Consider the following 21,796-nt stretch of genomic DNA (forward strand, 5'->3'; position numbering starts at 1 on the left):
ATACTGAGGCTTGGGACACTCATTGGTTGAATAGTGAATACAGCCCAAAAAAACTGTGGCAATGCCAGAGTGAGGCTGGGAATGTACTGAGAGAGGCAATTGGAGTGCCAGAATGAGGCTTGGATTGCCCAGAGAGGCAGCAGCAACACCAGACTGAGGCTTGGAAAACTCAGTGGCTGAATAGTCAATACTACCCAAAAAAACTACGGTGTCCTTTATAAAGCCGTGCTGAAAAATGGTTTGCGGTAATGTAGGTGCGGATTTTGGGCGCATGCCAGTCCATTTTTTAACGCGCCTGTAAAAAAGACCTCTTTTGCTGAAAATAGATGTGTGGCAAAATCAAAATTGCCACGCATCCATTTTGGGTTTGAGACCTTACCACCAGCCATTGACCTAGTGATATATAATCTGGGTGGTAATGACCTACGTGCATCAAATGCCACTTGGCGTGTGTCCATTACGCATGCCAGAAAATAAAAAATATTTTTCAGATGCACGTAGCGGATGCGCACAAAAATTGAAATTACCGTAAGGGCCATGCAGTAACCGGCCAGTAACTCCAATTTGGCATGCATTCGGTGCGCATAGGCGCCTATGTGGCTTAGTAAAAGGACCCCCATGGGAGGCTGTTTGGATCAGGAGGAAAGGGAGGACTACAAATGAGTAAGTAACAGCGTCAGCTCCTGTGAGTGGGGATGGAGGAGATTTATTACGGGATGGGTGGGGATGGAACGGATCTTAGCAGGTACGGATGGGTATGGGTTAGATTCCAGTGGGGATGGGTGAAATTTCTGTCCTTGTGCAACTCTCTGTTTGAGTTACCATTGCAGCGTGCTCCAGCCCAATCGGATCTATCTAGCCATAAATCAGGACACAGACCTAACCTTACTTCCCAGTTACTGGATTTGCCACTTAAGCATGACTACGTTGTTTTGACTCCATTCTCTTTCCATATAAGGATCCTTTTATTTATCCCATGCATTTTTGAAATCTGACACTGTTTTTGTCTCCACCACCTCCCCCGGGGGGGCATTCCAGACATCCACCACCCTCTCTGTAAAAAGGTACTTCCAAACATTACCCCTGAGTTGACCCCCCCCCCCCCCCCCCCCAAGTAACCTCAATTCATGTCCTCTAGTTCTACTGGCTTCCCCTTCTCTGGAAAACGAATGCATATTAATACCTTTCAAATATTTATCTATCTGTATCATACCACCCCTATCCCTCTTTTCCTCTAAGGTATACATATTTGTGCCCTCAAGTCTCTTCTCATACATCTTTTTGCGCTGTTCTCTAAACTGCTTCAAGTCTTTTTATGTCCTTTGAACAGTGGAACACCGTTATGCCTGCTCTCACGTTTTAGACTCCTCCTGCAGCGCCAACATTACTGGATGAAGATGAACAGAGCAGCAGGAACAAAGGCACTAGATCCTATATCAGTGCATAGGGTGGAGCCGGTGAAGCATGTTTATGGGCCAGCGCCTCACTGGCTTTTCCTTTAGACTAGCACTGGGCTCAGAGTAACAATCAAAAGAACTGGAAGCTAGGTTGAGTAGAGTCCCAACTTTGAAGAGCCCAACTTTAAGCTCTGTGAAATCTGACAAACTGCTAAATCAATTGTTCAGCCAACCGGAGCAAAAACCCACAAAGGTTAATAACAGGAAAAACACTTCTCCCACAGGGTGTCCAAAGCAGGGGCGTAGCCAGACAGCAGATTTTGGGTGGGCCTAGACAAGAAGTGGGTGGGCACCAAGTGTTCTCCCCCCTCCCCCACCAACTTAAAAAAAAATATCTCAGCTGGCAGGAAAACACTGCTCTCTACCTTGGCAGCCTGCAGCACGCATGCGCTGAAAACTAAGCATGCGCAGGTGCCAGTATCAGCAGCTTAGGAAGCTCAGACTTCTGAAGTGGACAGCGATGTTTTCAGCACCATCAGGAGGAGGTCTTCAGCTGGTGGAGCTTGGGATCCCCACCAGCTACCACTAAATGTGTGCTACTGTTGGGTGGGCCTGAGCCCTAAGTGAGTGGGCCCCAGCCCACCCAGGCCCACCTGTGGCTACGCCACTGGTCCAAAGTAACATTCCCTAAAACTACTCCCCAATAATTTTTGTACCTACAGTTTACAAGTTGTTAACTGCAATATATGATTGTATAATTTATTTTAAAATGTGCTATAACATCTTTCAATATCAGATAGCAAAGCAGTTTATAGGGCGGGGTACAAGGGTGTCTATGGAGTGGCCCAAATGCTTCATGACCTAAACCAGAAGTGTCCAACCTCGGCCCTCACCAGGCGAGTTCTCAGGATTTTCTCAATAAATATGCATGAGATCTATTTGCATACAATGGAGGCAGTACATGCAAATAGATTTCATGCATATTCATTGAGGAAATCCTGGAAACCTGACTGGATTGCAGCCCTCAAGGGGGCAAAAACTTATTTAGCTACTTAGCTTTATAATAAGTCTCCAGATCCGCTGCCTACATGGACCATGTTTTGCAGCGTATTAAACCTGTTGATGGTGCCTCTGAGGAATTTACTGCAGAAGAGAACTGACAAAACTCACTTCTAAACATCATTAATTTTTTCAAGCAAACAGTTGGTAAAGGTGACAATTGAGGGACATTGAGCTTATGTGTGCTGAAAAATTGTAGAAAACATGTAAAAAGTTTGTGTGGCGGAATGGTGAATTTTCCAGCTAATCAATTCTAAGAATATTTCATGAAGTATATTTCTCTAGTTCAGCCAGCAGGTGGTGCATGTTTATGGTTAAAGCTGTTACAGAGAAATGACTGTTCTTTTTTTAGTTTAACTTAAAGAGAAAGTAATCTGCAGTGAAGTGACCAACTACTTTTTAAAAATGTTGTTCTGGGCTCTGATTGGCCCAGGAGTTTAAATTCAGTCTGGAAATACTGGATTTTTCTCCAGTCTCAGTTTGGAAGTAGAGAGAGAAAGACCTCATTACTGAGACCCTGTGAGCAGCTATATTTCCTGTACTTCCCAGGCACTATCTAGGTAGTGGTAAAATGTTTAGTTTTATAACTGATCCTTACTCAGTTACCTGTTATTTTCCATCTGTTTTATAGTTTACTGTTCAATATTTTTTTATGACAATAAATTTTTTAGTTTATTGACTCTGTCTGGACTGACTAAGAATCATGGTGGTTTGTGTGTTGGGTCTGGAAGTGCATTCTAGGAACTGTGGGACCACCAGGAGTGTGGCCCCGGTAACCTAGAAATCACCGGGGATAACTGGAGAATGGGAGACTCACCCAGAGGTGGTTGGGACCCACTCAGTAGGAGGAGGGTGCTAGTGTAGAGCACATGTCCAGGTGCAGGCAGATCTGAGCTGTGCTGGGGATGGACCCTCTAAGTGACCGCAGGGATAGCCCCAGGCGAGTGACTAGGCATTTTGTGATACTTTGCTTTGGCAGTCATAAGAACAAATAATTTGGGAGAATTAAGTTTTCTTGGCCAAACACACATAGCACTACTCAAGCAAAATACAGTTACATAAAATACATTACATTAAGTTTCCAATGAAAACATAACATTCTTTACAGAGTGCCAGGGTTGCAGCAGATCTGGCTTACCTCTTAAGAAACTGCAATCCATTGTGGTACCAAGGATGAATATGATCATCTGGTAAAGAAAAGTCCTGAACAAGGGCAAACTTAGCAACAGCAGGGTTAAGAGCAAATTTCCTGGTCCTCTAATGGGAGGTTGGCAAAGCCAGCAGGAAGGGCAGAACATACACTCAAGGACTAACACCAGCTGCACATACTGTAGAAGGAGTTGCCTATTCACTCTTGCCCTACTTGAGATACACCACTCCTCCACATATATTCAGAACTGTTTCACAATATCTGCTTGTTATATTACTATCATGTTTTATCATTATCATGTTACCCAAGATCCTTCTGTAACACTAAATGTCTATTTTCTAATATATTTCCACCATTCATGATGTATTGTAAGCCACATTGAGCCTGCAAAGAGGTGGGAAAATGTGGGATACAAATGCAATAAATAAAATAAATAAATAAAATTATAATCATGCACCTTTCTGACTTCATGCACAACTTTCTTTAAATTAGTCTCCTTATTTTCTTACTCCAGTTACTCTATCTTATCTACTATAATAAAACTCACCCTCAACATTCTGAAGACAACGTTCTGAAGTCACTCAGTCACTCCCTGAAGGGTTTATGGATTCATGGTGGTGAAGCCACAACACTGACCATTAAGCTCATTTTCAAAGCACTTAGCCTCCCAAAGTTCCATAGAAACCTATGGAACTTAGCCTCCCAAAGTGCTTTGAAAATATGCCTCCATGTCTCTCTGCCCCGCCCTCGCATGACGGACCAATCAGAAAAAACAACCTCAACATTCTGCAACACAAAGGACCATCACAACAACGTTCCCAGGCAACACTAGGCAACGTAAGACGGACCAATCAGAGGAAACTACGTGACAATAAGGGAGGAGCATTCCCCAGCAGAATGGCTCATTATCTGTGCAGCACGGAGAGCACAGAACCACCGCTGGAACGAGAGAAGAATATTCCTGCTGTGGGTATGTGCAAAAATAGACCGGCAAAGCACATCCCACAACCCCCAAGCAAAAAACAAAACAAAAAAAGACACACATCAACAACCTGCACACACACCGCACCCTCACACACACACACACACACACAAAATAACTCTGTGACACATACACACACACACAAAAAAAGCCACATGCTAGCGCCCGTTTCATTGGTTTCGGAAATGGGCCTTTTTTACTAGTCTATCTATAAGCTTCTTTTACAAAGCCACAATACAGATTCCTGCACAGCAAATAAGAGGTAACCCTTAGGAATTGAATCAGCTTCCTCTCATTTGCCGCGCAGGAAACGCTAACGTGGCTTTGTAAAAGAAGCTCTGTAATATTTTCCTTCTTTGCTTACGCCCTATGCTGTCTATTAAAGTGTTTTATTGTGTTGACACTGGAATGTAACATACTATGCCATACCTTGTATTATTATGTGAATGTTTTTACTGCTGTAATTGTCTAGTGCCTATGTTTGACTTATTTTTGCAGTACATTGTCTTGAGTATATTTCTTCAAAAAGGCAAATAAATAAATATTAAATACAAAATAAATTATAATAGAAATAATAATGCCAAGTTGTGCAGACCTCCATAGCATCTTAATGACCTTATGTGGTGGATTTATCAAAACAATAACCAAAGGACCATCACAACAACGTTGAAGGCGGTTAGCTTAGCAGAGTTTAAAAGGGGGTTGGACAGTTTCCTAAAGGACAAGTCCATAAACCGCTACTAAACGGACTTGGAAAAATCCACAATTCCAGAAATAACATGTATAGAATGTTTGTACGTTTGGGAAGCTTGCCAGGTGCCCTTGGTCTGGATTGGCCGCTGTCGTGGACAGGATGCTGGGCTCGATGGACCCTTGGTCTTTTCCCAGTATGGCATTACTTATGTACAAAGGAAATTAGACAATGATAAGTCAAGGATAGGGGATGAGTAGCTACAGCAGTAGTTGAACAAGAGACAATTTTAATAAGATCATGGGGATAAAACAGAAGAGTATTAAAAGAGGAGCACGTGGAACCAAAGGCCAGCTGATGCTGAACAGAGCTGGAGTAAGAGAAATCAAAACCTCAGTATAGCATAAGAAAGCTTTTGATAGCATTCCGCGTTATTGGATCATAAACTGCCTTGAAAAATACAGAGTAAATTCTGGATCGATCAAGTACGTCAAAGTTCACCATGAACATTTTGGCAAACTACATTCCGTCTGAATTCTGAAGTAGGACAGTTTGTCATTCCTAAGATCAAGAGCCAGCATAACTATTTCAGGGACATTCCTTGTCACCATGCTTGGTTTCTCCGACAGTATTATTAACTCATTGGACTACGGATTAAGCTTTAATACCAGCAGCAGTAATAACTTTGCTCCTACTGTTTGTAGATGATTTGAAACTATACAGCTTCTGTAATCATTGGACAGACAAAAGACTAGTGAAGAGTTTCTCAAATGGCAGCAGGATGACTTTTGGTGTGGACAAATATACAAAGCAACTATATTTAATAGAAATCTAAGGAAAGCTGAAAATGTGTCTCTGACAGAAATCTGTAATACAAAACAGCTTGAGCAAGAAGGCATACAACTACAAAAGACTGAGGGGTCCTTTTTTACTATTTATTTATTTAGAGTTTGCTCACACCTTTTTCAGTGGTAGCTCAAGGTGAGTTACATTCAGGTACACTGGATATTTCTCTGTCCCAGGAGGGCTCACAATCTAAGTTTGTGCCTGAGGCAATGGAGGGTTAAGTGACTTGCCCAAGATCACAAGGAGCAGCAGTGGGATTTGAACTGGCCACCTCTGGATTACAAGACCAGTGCTCTAACCACTAGGCCACTCCTCCACTCAGCAGCATTCCATGTAGAATCACCAATAATAGCAACATTCCATGTAGAATCTCAAATAGTAGCAACGTTCAGTGTTCCACTGCACAAACTGCTAGGCTACTCCTCCACTAGCAACATTCCATGTAGAAGCCTGCCCTTGCAGATCAGCCGCACTGGCTTCTGTTTCTGTGAGTCTGACGTCCTGCACATATGTGCAGGACGTCAGACTCACAGAAACAGAAGCCTGCGCAGCCGCGTTGCTGATCTGCAAGGGCATGGAATGTTGCTAGTGGAATAGCAACATTCCATGTAGAATCTCAAATAATTTATTTGGATTTTGCTCACACCTTTTTCAGTAGTAGCTCAAGGTGAGTTTTCATTCAGGTACTCTGGATATTTCTCTGACCCAGGAGGCCTCACAATCTAAGTTTGTACCTGAGGCAATGGAGGGTTAAGTGACTTGCCCAAGATCACAAGGAGCAGCAGTGGGATTTGAACCGGTAAGACCGGTGCTCTAACCACTAGGCCACTCTACTAAGCGACAGTAAGTACTACCGAGTGCTTCCCGCGTACCAAAATGCAATACCATGGGGCATGTTCAAGTGCCCTGTGGTTCAGGCATCTGGGGACATGTTCGGGGGTGGAGAGCAAATATACCCAGCACTAATCAGCACAGCTACAGCACCGCACACACATGGTTTGCCCATGATCCCTCTCCGCCTACTAAACAGGTGTCAGTAAGGGCTCACACACTAATGCCCATGCACTAATTTGGAAATTAGCACCTGGCCATTAATAGGAAAAATGGAAATGTGGCCATCATACAGTCATGCTAAAAGTGGCCTCAACGCACAGGGAAACCCATGTGCTAATCATAGCGCATGGCCACTTTTAGCTCAGCTTAGTAAGAGGGCCCACTGAAACTGGCATTGCAAAGTGTTTTAACAGCACAGAATAAGATACAAGTTATCATTTAACTTGCAGACCTCATACAGCTTTGGATTTGTAGACTGGCCCCAAATAGATCTTGAAAATTTGGATGTTGAACAGGAAAACTCCTCTGCGCCCAACAGGTAATCTATAAGAAGTGGCCTAGTGGAGGAGTGGCCTAGTGGTTAGGGTGGTGGACTTTGGTCCTGAGAAACTGAGTTCAATTCCCACTTCAGGCACAGGCAGCTCCTTGTGACTCTGGGCAAGTCACTTAACCCTCCATTGCCCCATGTAAGCCACATTGAGCCTGCCATGAGTGGGAAAGCGCAGGGTACAAATGTAACAATATATATATATATATATATATATATATATATATATACTGAGACTTCCACAACCAAAGAGCTAAAGGCAGTATGGATCTTATAGAAATAGACTGTGCATACAAGAGCTATCATAATTGACCACCAGATATATTTAACAGCATCAGCAGACCCATAGTGTTTATAGTTTATTAACAGGTCCTTTACTAAGCTGCGGTAAAAGAGGCCCTGCGGTAGTGGCGCCACCTGTATTTGCCGTACGCAGAGGCCCCTGTTACTGCAGCGGGTAAAAGTGAAGAAAAATGAAATGGCTGTGTGGTAAGTACACACTTGCTGCACGGTCATTCCAGGGGGAGCCCTTACCACCAGGTAACCCCTGCAGTAAAAATTACCAAAAATTTCTGGTCGCACCGGAAATGCTCGAGCTGGGGCGGAAGTACCACCAGCAGGCCAGCAGTAGTTCCAAATTTGCCGCATGGCAATCCTTTAGTAAAAGGGCTCCTACACTTGCTACCTCACTTGGCTCAGTAGGGGATCACAGCAATGTACACAAATAAAATATAGAAAAGAACTACAGAATAAAAATAGGAAAGCACATTCATACAAGACCATTTATACAAAAATCGCTCACTAAAAACAAGGTCGAATAACCTATCCAAATAATATTCAAGAAGAGCTGAAGTATGAAAGCAAGTGGTCATAGTTGGTCTGCATCTTTAAACTTGGACAAGTGTTCTGATGAACAGAAGGAATGCATGAATATCCACCTTTACATAAGGGGGTAGGGGGAGAATAATAGAACTTACAAAAGAAAAGAAACTCTTTTTAAAGCTAGACTAACAAGGGAAAAAATACACACTTACACAAAAACAAAATAGGAAGTACAGAGAACTACTTCAGTCATACAAATACATCAAAACCTGTCACAGGAATGGTTAAGGAGAGATGGACCAAATGCTAAAGGCAAGCACCTGATAATTGCAAAACAGATATTTATTTATTTATTAGGATTTATTTACTGGCTTTTTAGAAGGAATTCACTCAAGGCGGTGTACAGTAAGAATAGATCAAACATGAGCAATAGGCAATTAGAGCAGTAAAATTATTCGAACAACAATACAAAGTATGGCATGGTGTACTACTTGCAATGACAAAACAATATGTACTAGAACATTATAATTGGTAGTGAAGGGTAAGGCAAAGTTGTAACATACAGATGAGTAAGAAAGTAGGAAGAAATAGAAGGTAAGGTGATTGATTTGAAGAAAGTTGCACGTGACGTCAGAGAGATGGTTAAATATTATTAGTGGAATACAGACAACATGGTTCACAGAACAGAAAAAATTTGAAAACAGTCACACATATCATTACTGGTTGTGACATGTTGATGTCAGAAGACCTGTGCACAGAATGGCGGAATAAGGTACCACATATCATCTACTAGAACATGTGTAAATGCTATAAAATTGTTGTGCCAGAAAAACACAACTCTGAGAGAATTGTAGAAAATAAAGAAGTTGTGATTACCTCAGACATTTCCATCTGCACCAATATACTTAATGGAAGAAAACCGGTAAAAGGGGGAAAAGGCACAAGAACAGCATTAATAATAGTGATGGTACTAGGCAACCATTTTGTTCTAATTGAGGTGAAAAAGCAGATAGTAACATAGTAGATGACGGCAGAAAAAGACCTGCACGGTCCATCCAGTCTGCCCAAGAAGATAAATTCATATGTGCTACTTTTTTTATTTGTACTGTCCTCTTCAGTGCACAGACCGTATAAGTCTGGCCAGCCCTATCCCCGCCTCCCAACCACCAACCCCGCCTCCCAACCACCAGCTCTGGCACAGACCGTATAAGTCTGCCCAGCACTATCCCTGCCACCCACCACCGGCTCTGGCATAGACCGTATAAGTCTGCCCAGCACTATCCCCGCCGCCCAACCACCAGCCCTGGCACAGACCGTATAAGTCTGCCCAGCACTAGTCCCGCCTCCCAACCACCAGCCCCAGCACAGACCGTATATGTCTGCCCACACTAGCCCCGCCTCCCAACCACCAGCTCTGCCACCCATTCTAGTAAAAGGAAATGAAATCATAAACCAAGAAAATATGAGATTTGAACTGGGGTCCCTTAGTTTAACATTCACTGCACTAACCACAAGGCTACCCCTCTGCTCTGCCTTGATGTCTGTGTGGCCATTTTTCTCAAAATGATTCCAGACAGATGTCCATATTGTTTTTTTTTTTTGCTGTTCATAAGTTGAATGTTTCATTTTAATAGCTATTTATTTTAGACATTCTCAGTATGAAAGCGTCCATCTCACAGCCATTTTTGAACATAAAATCTGGATGTTTTTCCTGTTTGAAATTGGCTGCGAGATATATGGGCTTTCTTGGACATTATGAGTAGGATGTCCCAATTCTGGCTTAGACGACTTTTCAAAAATGCCTCTCCACATGTTTAGTAATTTCGTTTCATTTTACTAGTTTCCACTATTTTGCTGGCACTGAAGTCAGGCTTACCATTCTACAGTTTCCGGAATCACTCCTGAAACCCTTTTTTAATAATCGGCGTTATATTGGCCACCCTCCAGTCTTCAGATACTACAGACATACAACCCCCAGCTCCATACACATACACCTTTACAGCCACACCTGCTACCAAAACTATTCCACCCTGCCCCTTCCCCCAAAAAACAAATACATTCCATATCTCTCAGAGACTCACAGCCCACATGCCCTCTACCCATCCAAACAATTTGTCCCCCACATACATCCCCACACTATACATACCTCTATTTTCTAATAGGAAATGATTTTTTAGTACATGTACAAGTCTTGTACAAGTCCGTTACTAAGGAGTCCTTTTACTAAGGTACACTGAAAAATGGTCTGCGCTAGTGTAGGCGCGTATTTCAGGACACGCGCAGATCTATTTTTCAGCGCGCCTGTAAAAAAAAGGCCTTTATTTTATGGGCCGAAAATGTATGGTGCATGTAAAAAATAAAATTACTGCCCGGGCCATGCGGTAACTGGGTGATAGTAACATGGTAACATAGTAACATAGTAGATGACGGCAAAAAAAGACCTGCACGGTCCATCCAGTCAGACTTGTGAGTTCTTGTACCAAGTAGAGCACTGCTGAGCCCGGTACTCGGACCAGGTTCTGCTTGGTGGCCGGACAACCCCAGGTTTCACCTGCGCTGACCACCGTTCCCCAAAGGTTGAGCCCCCAGGTGCGGGCGGCCTGCAGGCCTTACAAGACGGAGCTGGATGCTGGGTGGTGAACGTATTGGCCAGGCAGGCAGCAGGCAAGAGAGTGATCCAGGTACTGGCAAAGTCAATAGGCAGGCAGGGGAGTAATCCAGGTACAGGCAGGGGAGTAATCCAGGTACAGGCAATGTCAAAAGGCAAACAACAGGCAAGAGAGTAATCCAGGCACAGGTAAAGTCAATAGTCAGGCAGCAGGTCAAGAGAGTAATCCAGGTACAGGCAAAGTCAGTAGGCAGGCAGCAGGCCAAGAGAGTAATCCAGGTACAGGCAAAGTCAGTAGGCAGGCAGCAAGCAAGAGAGTAATCCAGGCACAGGCAAAGTCAGTAGGCAGGCAGCAGGTCAAGAGAGTAATCCAGGTACAGGCAAAGTCAGTAGGCAAGCAGCAGGTTAAGAGAGTAATCCAGGTACAGGCAAGAGAGTAATCCAGGCACAGGTAAAGTCAATAGCCAGGCAGCAGGCAAGAGAGTAATCCAGGTACAGGCAAAGTCAGCAACGAGGGACAAAGTAGAGAAGAAGCAAACTACTGAGCAAGTAACACCTACCAAAGTAGAAGCCGAAACATGGAGTCCATGAAAAGCTCAACTGATAAAGTGCTGGTGTCTAACATCAGCAGAAACCAGGAGGGAGAAGGAGCACAGCCATAGGACAAGAGCAGGGAGAGGAAGAACCAGAAGACCAATAGGAGAGAAGCTAGGGAAGCCAGGCAGAAGGAGAGCAGACACAGGTGCATGGAAGCAAAGCAATCAAGGAGCCTGCAACCACCGTCTCTCTGAACAAACCCAGACAAGAACTACACACACATGGCTCAGGGCTGTGCCAGTCAAGTGTGCGTGTAGACGGGACCCCGTGCAGCCTGAGGAAGCCGCTTGCGTTGAGGTAGGGGACATGACAGATAGTTCTGAATTGGCGCACGTTGGGTGTGCTTAGGCGCCTACGCGGCTTAGTAAAAGGGCCCCTAAATTTCATGGAAAATCTCCCTGTTAGTTATGTTGTTTGTTTTACTTCTACCTTTCTTTTATGCAAGTATTGAGATGAATAGCAGCAGTAGATCTGAGAATTTGCGATTAGCACAACAGTAGGATGGAAAGCCAGTCATAGATGGGCCAGGACAAAAAGAAGGCAAAACCAGATTAATAACCAAATAATTGATTTAAAAAAAGTAAACACATAGAAGATAAATCAATCTATCATCATATGGCAAAAGTAAACAAAAGTAGTAAAAACATAAATATCAAACCTTCACTTAAATAAAACATATTAACATTTTAGAACATTTTCAGACTATTAAACAAACGCTTTAAAGACCATTCCCCCGATTCTATATAGTGTGACCGAAATTGAATGCACAAATCCGGTCATATTCTGGATTTGAGCGTGCAATTTAATTACTTAACAAGACAATCAGCACCAATAATTGCCACTTAACAAGTAATTATTGACACTAATTAGCATTAATTTGAATTTACATGCACAACTTAAGTGCATTCTATAAAGTGGTGCGTGTAATGCATGCTGCCAAAAAGGGGGCGTGGCCATGGGCACGGACTGGGAGGGGTGTGGACGTTCTAAAAATGTACACGCAAGGTTATAGAACGCACCTGCTCTGTGCCTATCTTAAGCGCTGGTATTTACGCAAAGTTTTACTTGGCGTAAATGGATGCACCTGGAACTAGGCACAGGCATGTCCACTAGGCTTATTCTATAAATTGCACCTAAATCTTGGCGCGATTTATGGAATACACCTAGGTGGAAGTCTTTTCAGCACTGATTTTTCAGGAGCCATATATAGAATCTTGTCCTATTTTGCTGTGTTTACATATTATCATCAAAACCTGATATGGTCATATTTGATCATTATGCCTGAATTCGAGGTACATATATAATGCAAAAATTTGCACCGTCATCCTTAGCGACCCAATTGCAGTTTTTCCAATATTGATTGAACAAGCAGTTTCCCAGGCTAAGGACAGTTGATGATCCGGCTTCTGAGTGACTGACAAAGAATGAGATCTCCAAGGCCCTATGTAAGCCACATTGAGCCTGCAAATAGGTGGAAAAATGTGGGATACAAATGTAACAAATAAATAAATAATTCTTAAAACTTTAAAAATTCTTAAAACTTTAAGGGGACCTTTTCCTTTTTCTCCCCTCTTCTCTTCTTTATTTTGTATTTTTTTTATTTTTATCCAGAGGCAATTTCTCCAAATGGGTTAGTTTTGCACGTACCATAACAGTAACGAGCCTCATGCCTAAGCCAGGGCATGTGGAGTATGATCTCAGGCTCTCAAATTTACTGCTAACATTTGCTGTACTACTTGAATCATGTCACAGAGAGCTTCCCTCAGGACTTAATAAGAGGTCACATGAATGGGCAACCTTTCAAGGTGTGTTTGAAAATTCTTTTTGACCAATGGGAAATGGTTATGTATCTTTTCTTTTTTTTTTATTTTATTTATGAAATTTTAACAAACTAAATACAAGCAATTTCACTTGTACAGAAAAGTGTTTCTAAAGGTAACATAATGTTTTACAAAGAAATTCTCAAAAAAAAAGGAAATATAATTAACACTCAAGTCCACAGTGCTGGATCCAAGACTTAATAAAGGAAAATGTAAAGGCATATTATACTTGAGGTACATGAGCTAGATAGTTACTAAATGGAGAGCTTTGTTCAATCTCCTGAGGTTCTCTTAGGTGCCAAAATTGCTGACAAGTGAGAAGATTCAAATAAAACATATTTTACATCTTTATATCTAATAATACATTTACATGGGTATCTTAGAAAAAAAAGGTTCCACCTATTTGTAGAACCCCAGGTTTCAGCAGAATAAACTGCTTACGTCTACGCTGAGTATCTGGTTATGTTTTTTTTGTTTGTTTGTTTTTGTTACATTTGTACCCCGCGCTTTCCCACTCATGGCAGGCTCAATGCGGCTTACATGGGGCAATGGAGGGTTAAGTGACTTGCCCAGAGTCACAAGGAGCTGCCTGTGCCTGAAGTGGGAATCGAACTCAGTTCCTCAGGACCAAAGTCCACCACTCTAACCACTAGGCCTGAGATTCTACATGGAATGTTGCTATTCCACAGCAACATTCCATGTAGAATCTCCAATAGTAGCAACATTCCATGTAGAATCTCCAATAGTATCTATTTAGTTACATTTGTACCCTGCGCTTTCCCACTCATGGCAGGCTCAATGCAGCAATGGAGGGTTAAGTGACTTGCCTAGAGTCACAAGGAGCTGCCTGTGCCTGATGTGGGAATCAAACTCAGTTCCCCAGGATCAAAGACCACTGCACTAACCACTAGGCTATCTTTTCTGCCACATTTTCTTGGTACTTGAGGATCTTCGCCACATGAATTCACACCTCTATGATCAATGCTTTCTGATGTTTTTCTTTTTTACTACTATGTCCAACTTCCTTGCATTCAGTTTTTTATTGGTCAGAATGAGGGATGTCCCGGCTGATTATAACCTCTTCATTCTCCACAGTTCTTTTAGGGTCACAATACCAATGCTTTTCCAGTTCAGTGATGTTGTAATGTTTACAAAGTTTTTCCAACAATGAGATGTGCCGCCTTGGTGTTTATCTCCATATAGAAATTTTCCGCTATCAGCACTTCGAGTCAGCTACAAGATGAATAAATGTTTCCAGCTCTTTTTTTTTTCAACACCTACAGATATCTGTTGTACTAGGGTTACCATATTTGTGGAGACAAAAAAAAGAGGACACAAAAAATAAAATGTCACCCATCCCAGCCCACCCCTGGCCCCACCCCCACCACAGTGTCACCCTGATCCCCCCCCCCCCCAAAAAAAAATAACAGATTCTATAAACAGTGAAAATACCGGTAAAAGTAACAGAAATACATTTTCTTCCATAATCTAAATACAAAATTATAAAAGATGTACATTAAAAAAAAAAAAGCAAACATCCATGAGCAGGACATCCCCCTTTCTTTTCCCTCCCATCTATGAGCAGCATGACCTCCTCTCCCAGGGGCGTAGCTACGTGGGGCCATGGAGGCCCTTGGACCTGCCCCTCCACCGCCGAACCTCTCGACCCCCCTCCTGCCGCCAACCCTCCCCCGCCACCGTCAGGTACCTTTGCTGGCGGGGGTCCCCAACCCCTGCCAGCCGAAGTTCTCTTCTCCAGCGCGGCCGCGTTGCTGATCTAAAAGCAAGGCTTCTATTTCTGTGAGTCTGATGTCCTGCACGTACAACGTACAATGTGCAGGACGTCAGACTCACAGAAATAGAAGCCTTGCTTGCAGATCAGCAACGCAGCCGCGCTGGAGAAGAGGACTTCAGATGGCGTGGGTTGGGGACCCTGCCAGCAAAGGTACCCCACGGTGTGGGGGGGAAGGGGGGTCGAAAGGGTTGACGCCGGGGGGGTGGGGCAAAAGTGGTGGTGGTGGTGGTGGCAGGGGGGTCAAAAATGGCAGGGGGGTCGGTGGTGCCAGGGGGGGTAAAATGTGCCCCCTCATCTCAGCCTCTGGACCCCCCTCCTGCCGAAGTCTGCCTACGTCCCTGCCCTCTCCTTTCCATCCCCTTCTATCCATGTTCACTTCCCTCTTTTCCCTACCCTTCCCTTCCTTCCATGTACAGCATGTCCCCCTCTCCTCTCCCTTCCCACCCATCCCGTTCACGTGCAGCTTGCCCCCTTCTCTCCCTCCTATCCAAAAAGCCCACTGATAGATACGACAGAGTAACAGGTGTTAGAAAATAAGGAGACTAATTTAAAGAAAATTGCATATGAAGTCAGAAAGGTGCATGATTATAATCTCAGGTAGGGTAAGAGCGAATAGGCAACTTCTGCTACAGTATGTGCAGCTGGTGTTAGTCCTTGAGTGTATGTTCTGCCCTTGCCGCTGGCTTTGTCAACCTCCCATTAGGGGACCGGGTAATTTGCTTTTAATCCTGCTGTTGCTAAGCTTGCTCTTGTTCAAGAGTTTTCTTTACCAGATGATTATATCATGAACATCCATGAATAGCATGTACCCTCCCCTACCTTGCAACCTGGTGGTCTTGTGGCCTCTTTGGGGCAGGAAAGAAACCCACTCTTTCCTGCCCGCTGTCGCTGACCTTCCTGCTGTCGCCGCTTCTTGAAAATGGCTGCCGAGACTTCAAGCGGTGGCCACAAAAGACTTCTGTGAAATCTCGCAAGGCCACTGTTGAAGTCTCGGCAGCCATTTTCAAGAAGCGCAAGTAGTGAGGAGGTCAGCGGCACTGGGCAGGAAAGAGTAGGGTTCTTTCCTGCTCTGGCCACGAGACCACCAGAGTGCGCTATGGTAGGCTCGGGGGGGGGGGGGGGAAGGGAAGGCCAGTCCGTCTGTCCGTCACCCAGCCAGCCCACAAGCCCAGAAATTTGGACAAACGGGCTCGCTAGAAAAAAAAACATCTGGACCCCCGACAGTCCCCTGAAAAGTAGGAAATGTCCAGGGAAATCCAAACTACTACTGCTACTATAAAGAGCTTACAATCTAAATCAAACGTATGATAACCCTATGTTGTACCAGTTTCTTTCTCTGTTTGGGGCACCCGGGCAGTAAGGGTCATTGGAGGCCCCCCTGGCCACTGCCCCCTGCTGTGCCACTGCCCCCTCCCACACCGCTGCCGCCATCTCCCTAGACCTACCTTGAAGGGCCTAATGGTCTAATGGCTTCTATGGAGGCAGGAAAGAACCCCACTCTTTCCTCCCGCTATTGCTACTGTGCCTGGCAGTGGCGACAGCACCATGTTTTTCAAAATAGCTGCCGACTTACCACAAAAGTCTTAAGGGTCTCAGAAGTCTCGGCAGACATTTTTAAAACATGGCGGCACTGGCGCCACCATTCAGAGTAGCAGCAGTGGGTAGGAAAAAATGGGATTCTTTCCTGCCCCACAGAGGTCACTAGACCACCAAACCCTTCAAGGTAGGCCTGGGGAGGGCTGCATCAGGGGCGTAGCTACAGGTGGGCCTGGATGGGCCCAGGCCCACCCAATTTAGCCTCAGGCCCGCCCGCCTACCCAGAGTCTGAGTCCATCCCCGTCCGTCCGTATCTTCGAATCCTCGCCCGCAGCGGTGAACTGGCGGGCAGGCGCTATGCTCAAGTAGTTAAAGCAGCAAGCCGGCAGGTTTGAGTTCATCCTTCGCTTCCCTGCCTTCTCTGCGTCCCGCCCGCCTGAAAGGAAATGACATCACAGGAAGGCGGGACGCAGAGAAGGCAGGGAAGCGAAGGATGAACTCAAACCTGCCGGCTTGCTGCTTTTACTACTTGAGCATAGCGCCTGCCCGCCAGTTCACCGCTGCAACCTCAGGAGTGGAGTGCAAGTGAGCCAGCCCACTGTAAGGAAGCCATTTGGTAAATTTCTGTTTCCACTCCCCCGCGCAGCCGTCGCGTCGCCGTTCATTCAAAACACAGCAAGCAAACCTGTGAGCTGCTGCATCCACATTGTTGTTCTTTGCCAAGAGATGAGAGATGCTGCGAAGGGGGAGAGAGGGGGGTGGAAAGAAACAGGATGGATGGGGGAAATTCTGGCCACAGGAGAGGGGGGCAAGACAAAAGAGAGAAGTGACAGGAAGATGTTGGGTGAGGGAGCAGATGCTGGGCTAGAAGGGTGGAGGGAGAGAGACATTGGGAAATGTGGAACCATGTGGGAGAGGCCAAGGGGGTGGCAAGGAAATGAACGCGTGGAGGATGGTGATTACAGGGGAAAGAAATATGGTAAGGGGGAATAGATTGAAGATGGAAGGGAATGGATGGCTGGGGAAGTAGAGAGATGGGGAATAGGAGAACTAGTGGGTGAAAAGGAATCTGAGAGGTAACTGAAAAGTAAAACAAAGGAAAAGGGGTTAGACAGGATAAAATTTGGGTGGACAGAGCAGAAAAGAAAAAAAAAGAGAGGAAAGAGCTAAAATGGAAAGTTCAATATGTCAGAGGCAAGTGAAGTGAGGGAATGGAACAAGAGAGGAGAAAAAGACAAATGGACAGCAGCTGCTTGAAGGAGAAATAGCAGAAAGATTGGAAAGTTCAAAAGAGAAACTGGATCAACATGATGGAAAAAGAAAATGACCAGACAACAAAGGTAGAAAAGGCATTTTATTTTGAATCTTAAATGAAATATGATAGCTTGAGAAATGTGCATAGTGGATGTCACTTTCCTCATGAGCTAAAGTGTTTCTGTTTCTATTTTGAGTTGGGAGGTGCTGGGGGAGAGGTAGAGAATAGGGGGAGGAAGGGGGCGGGGCAGATAAAATTTTGTGCCCACCCACTTCGGGCTCTGGCCCACCCAAAATTGGCTGTCTGGCTACGCCACTGGGCTGCATCGTGCTTTGACGGCAGTGGGCAACTGGGTAGAGCCTCTGGCCCCCCCTAGAGCCTCTGAGCCCTCGGGTACTGGTGTCTCTTTTGGCAGTGGATGTGAGCTTAGGCCCCGAGGTTCACAGACAGCCTCCCCCGTCCGTTTGTAGTGGAGTCAGAAGATTGGCAGGGGGGAGAACCTGAAGCATCACACAGAGTATGTGCTGAGGTCCCAGAAGAGTTGGTGTGTAACCTGGGAGTTGTGGCTGCGTTGAGCAACAAGACATCATCTGCCCCTGGTTTGGGGCTCATTGAAGAGGTATCAGGACTTTCTGCTTCTTCTGGCCAGCAATATTTTTCTTTTTTTACTAACAGTAATGACCAAAAGTCATAACTTAATAATAGCTAAACACAATGTTTTTTAAGATCCTTCCATAATACTAATTGTTTATCTTATTATATATTTCCACTATTCATGATGTATTGTAAGCCACATTGAGCCTGCAAAGAGGTGGGAAAATGTGGGATACAAATGCAATAAATAAATAAATTTAGGAAAAACTCTCATGGCTCAATTTAAAGTAACAGCTGACCGAGTTATTACTTTATCAGGGAAAGTCTCAGAACAGTGTTCTTTATTAGAAGATCACTTTAAAAATTTGGAAAATGTTGAGTTACAACTTTCAAAACTTGAACAAACAGATTCTGCTTTAGTTAAGGATAATATGCTTAGGAAGTCAGAAGCACTGGAAAATATTTCCAGAGATAAAAATCTGAGCTTTGTGAATTTTCCGGAGAAGGTTGGTGTTACACTGGTTGATATGTTGGAAAAAAAAAAATACTTTATTGAACTCTTAAATTTGAATAAGGAAGTGTTAACTAGAGTTTATTATATCCAAACCTCAACTTCAAATACTATTGGTCAACAATCATTAATTTCAGTAGATAGCTTGGATGATTCTGGAAATTTCGAAACCAAAATATCTGCAGCGGTGCTGATTGCTACTATTACTCAGCTACAGGCTGGGATTTAATGTTGTGGAAATTCTTTAAGAACAGAGGGTTTTTTTGGTGTGAAACTGTGATTGTTCCCAAATGTTTCCAGAAGTACACAGAAGAAGAGAAAGCAGTATTAGTTGTTAAGATCACGAGTTCAGCAGATCGGGGCTCAATTTCTTTTGAAATTTCCATGTAAATGTTGTGGTTCATTATGACAATGTGAAATATGTGGAGAGGTTTTTGAACCATCTCAACTATCTTTCTAAGTGATAAAGCCCTAATTTGTCTAGATTTTGATGGGTCCCTCTCCTGTGAGAGAGGTTTCAGGATAATGTCTGCTTAAAACGTTAGGTTGTGCAAAAGTGTCAGCACAGTTTTGATTTGCTTTAATGATACTTTTGTACCTATATTTCCTTTTTTTTTAAGTTTCAACAGTTTTTTATTGATGAATTTCAATTGTTTAAACATACAGTCAACAAGTCTAAAACGAAACACATCTTCATCAATCTTTTAACAATATGGCCCTACCCCATCCCCCAGATCGTGTTAACCTAACGACAACTGATGTGTCTTCCAATCCCGCCGATCAATTTGTCCCATACCTTTTACTCCCAACATCAGCAAAACACATATTATACCATGAGGTCCATCAGACCAATCTTTATATTGACCCCTCCCTATCCCCTCCTCCCCCTCTCCCCCCCCCCCCTCAAGCAGTCTGACCCTACCCCGAATTGACCATATACCTTCTATCCCATAGAACTCCCTTCCCTAAGTCATCTTTTACTTGGATCATTTAATGGTTCGTTACAAATATCGAAGATTTCCAATCGATTCATTCGTCTCTAATTATCCCTTCATATTCCCTCCCCCCCCCCCGTCCCTCCCGTCCCCCCCCCCTCCAGCACCCCTCCAGTCAACTTAAGACCATACTCAAGATCATTTAGACAGCAAGCATACATACAAAACACACAAAAAAAAACAAAAAACAAAGGGAAAAGGAGGGGGGGGGCAGAAACGAGGGTCCACCAATTCCTTCACAACCCATAACCCATGTTAACCTGAGCAGCCTTATGTCCGGCTGCAACGGAGTGTCCTCATTCCACTTCAACTCTCAACCGGGATTTAACAGCAGGCTCCTAGCTCTGTGCCCGATTTCCTTTTTTTAAAAATATATCTCCATAATTAAGGCTTTGACCCTTATTGGTGGACTTTAATAAGAGCAGTTTTCTTTTTTTTTTTTCTTTTTGGAAGTTTTTATTATTAACTAGTAAAAGAGGCCCGTTTCTGGACCAAATGAAACGGGCGCTAGCAAGGTTTTCCTCCCCAACACCCCCCCCCCCCTTCTCCCTCCCTACGTACCTACCGACCCCTTGGGCGTTCAGACGCCACTGCTCCATGCACTGTATGCCATTGCTCTGCCCTCGGTGTGTGATGTCATTGCTCCGCCCTCGACATCATCACGTTTGACGCGAGGGCGAGGCCCAGCGACTTGGCGATTTCAGTGGCTTCACCACCACGAACCCTTCGAACCTGTGTTGAAGGAAGTGACGTCAGTGGCTTGACTTCACTGACATCAGTGTCTTCAGAACGTTGAGGGTGAGTTTTATTATATAGGATTATAACACAATATACACAGGTTGAATGCCAAGCAATTCACACATAATTATCTAATCACACTGTTCCCACCCTTTTCCTTCCCCACCCCCCACCCCCTATGAGAAAAAAAATACTAACAATGGTCCATCAATTTTTTTATATGGAGCCCACACTGTGAAAAATGAGCCCATCCGATCATACTTAATGGCTGTTAATTTTGACATTAGGTAAAGATAGTCCAATTTTACAATCAGCTGGTCCTTGCTGGGTACTTCAGGTTTCCTTCACGCTGCTGCCAGACACAGTCTTGCCACAGTAACCACCATATGAGTCAATCTGGTGAGTCCCATGTCCTCCAGTGAAGAAGAGCCATTGAGCAAAAAGACAAGAGCAGAAGGGTCACATTCCGCTCCCAACAGATGACCCAGGAATCGGGACACCATCTCCCAGTATTTCCGAACTTTAGGGCAGGTCCACCAGATATGGCCAAAGGTTCCCTCCAATCCACACTGTCTCCAGCAGAGACCAGTACCAGAGTCAAAAATCCTTTTCAAACGTGCTGGGGTATAATACCACTGAAAAAGCATCTTATAACCATGTTCTATATAGTTAGAGGCAATGGTAACTTTGGTGAGCCTTGTGTAGATCAATTGCCACTGTGAGTCAGATAGAGGCACTCCCAACAGATCCTCCCAGCTGTGTTCATATTTTTGGGTGATAGGTTTGCTATACAACAATGCTTTATATAGCCTAGAAATTAACCTGTTCCCCACTCCCAATTTAAAAAGCTTCAGTATGGCCTAGTCCCCCCTGTCGCCAATCAGGCAGTACCGTTCTATGAATAAAATCCCGTAATTGACAATATGGGAAGTAATCTGCTTCAGTCAATTCATATCGTTCTCTCAAAACCTCAAAGGGGATGAAGCTATTTTGTACTAGCAATTGTCCCAAGATCCGTA

Source organism: Microcaecilia unicolor, chromosome 9 (assembly GCF_901765095.1).
Source record: "Microcaecilia unicolor chromosome 9, aMicUni1.1, whole genome shotgun sequence".
Classification (NCBI taxonomy): domain Eukaryota; kingdom Metazoa; phylum Chordata; class Amphibia; order Gymnophiona; family Siphonopidae; genus Microcaecilia; species Microcaecilia unicolor.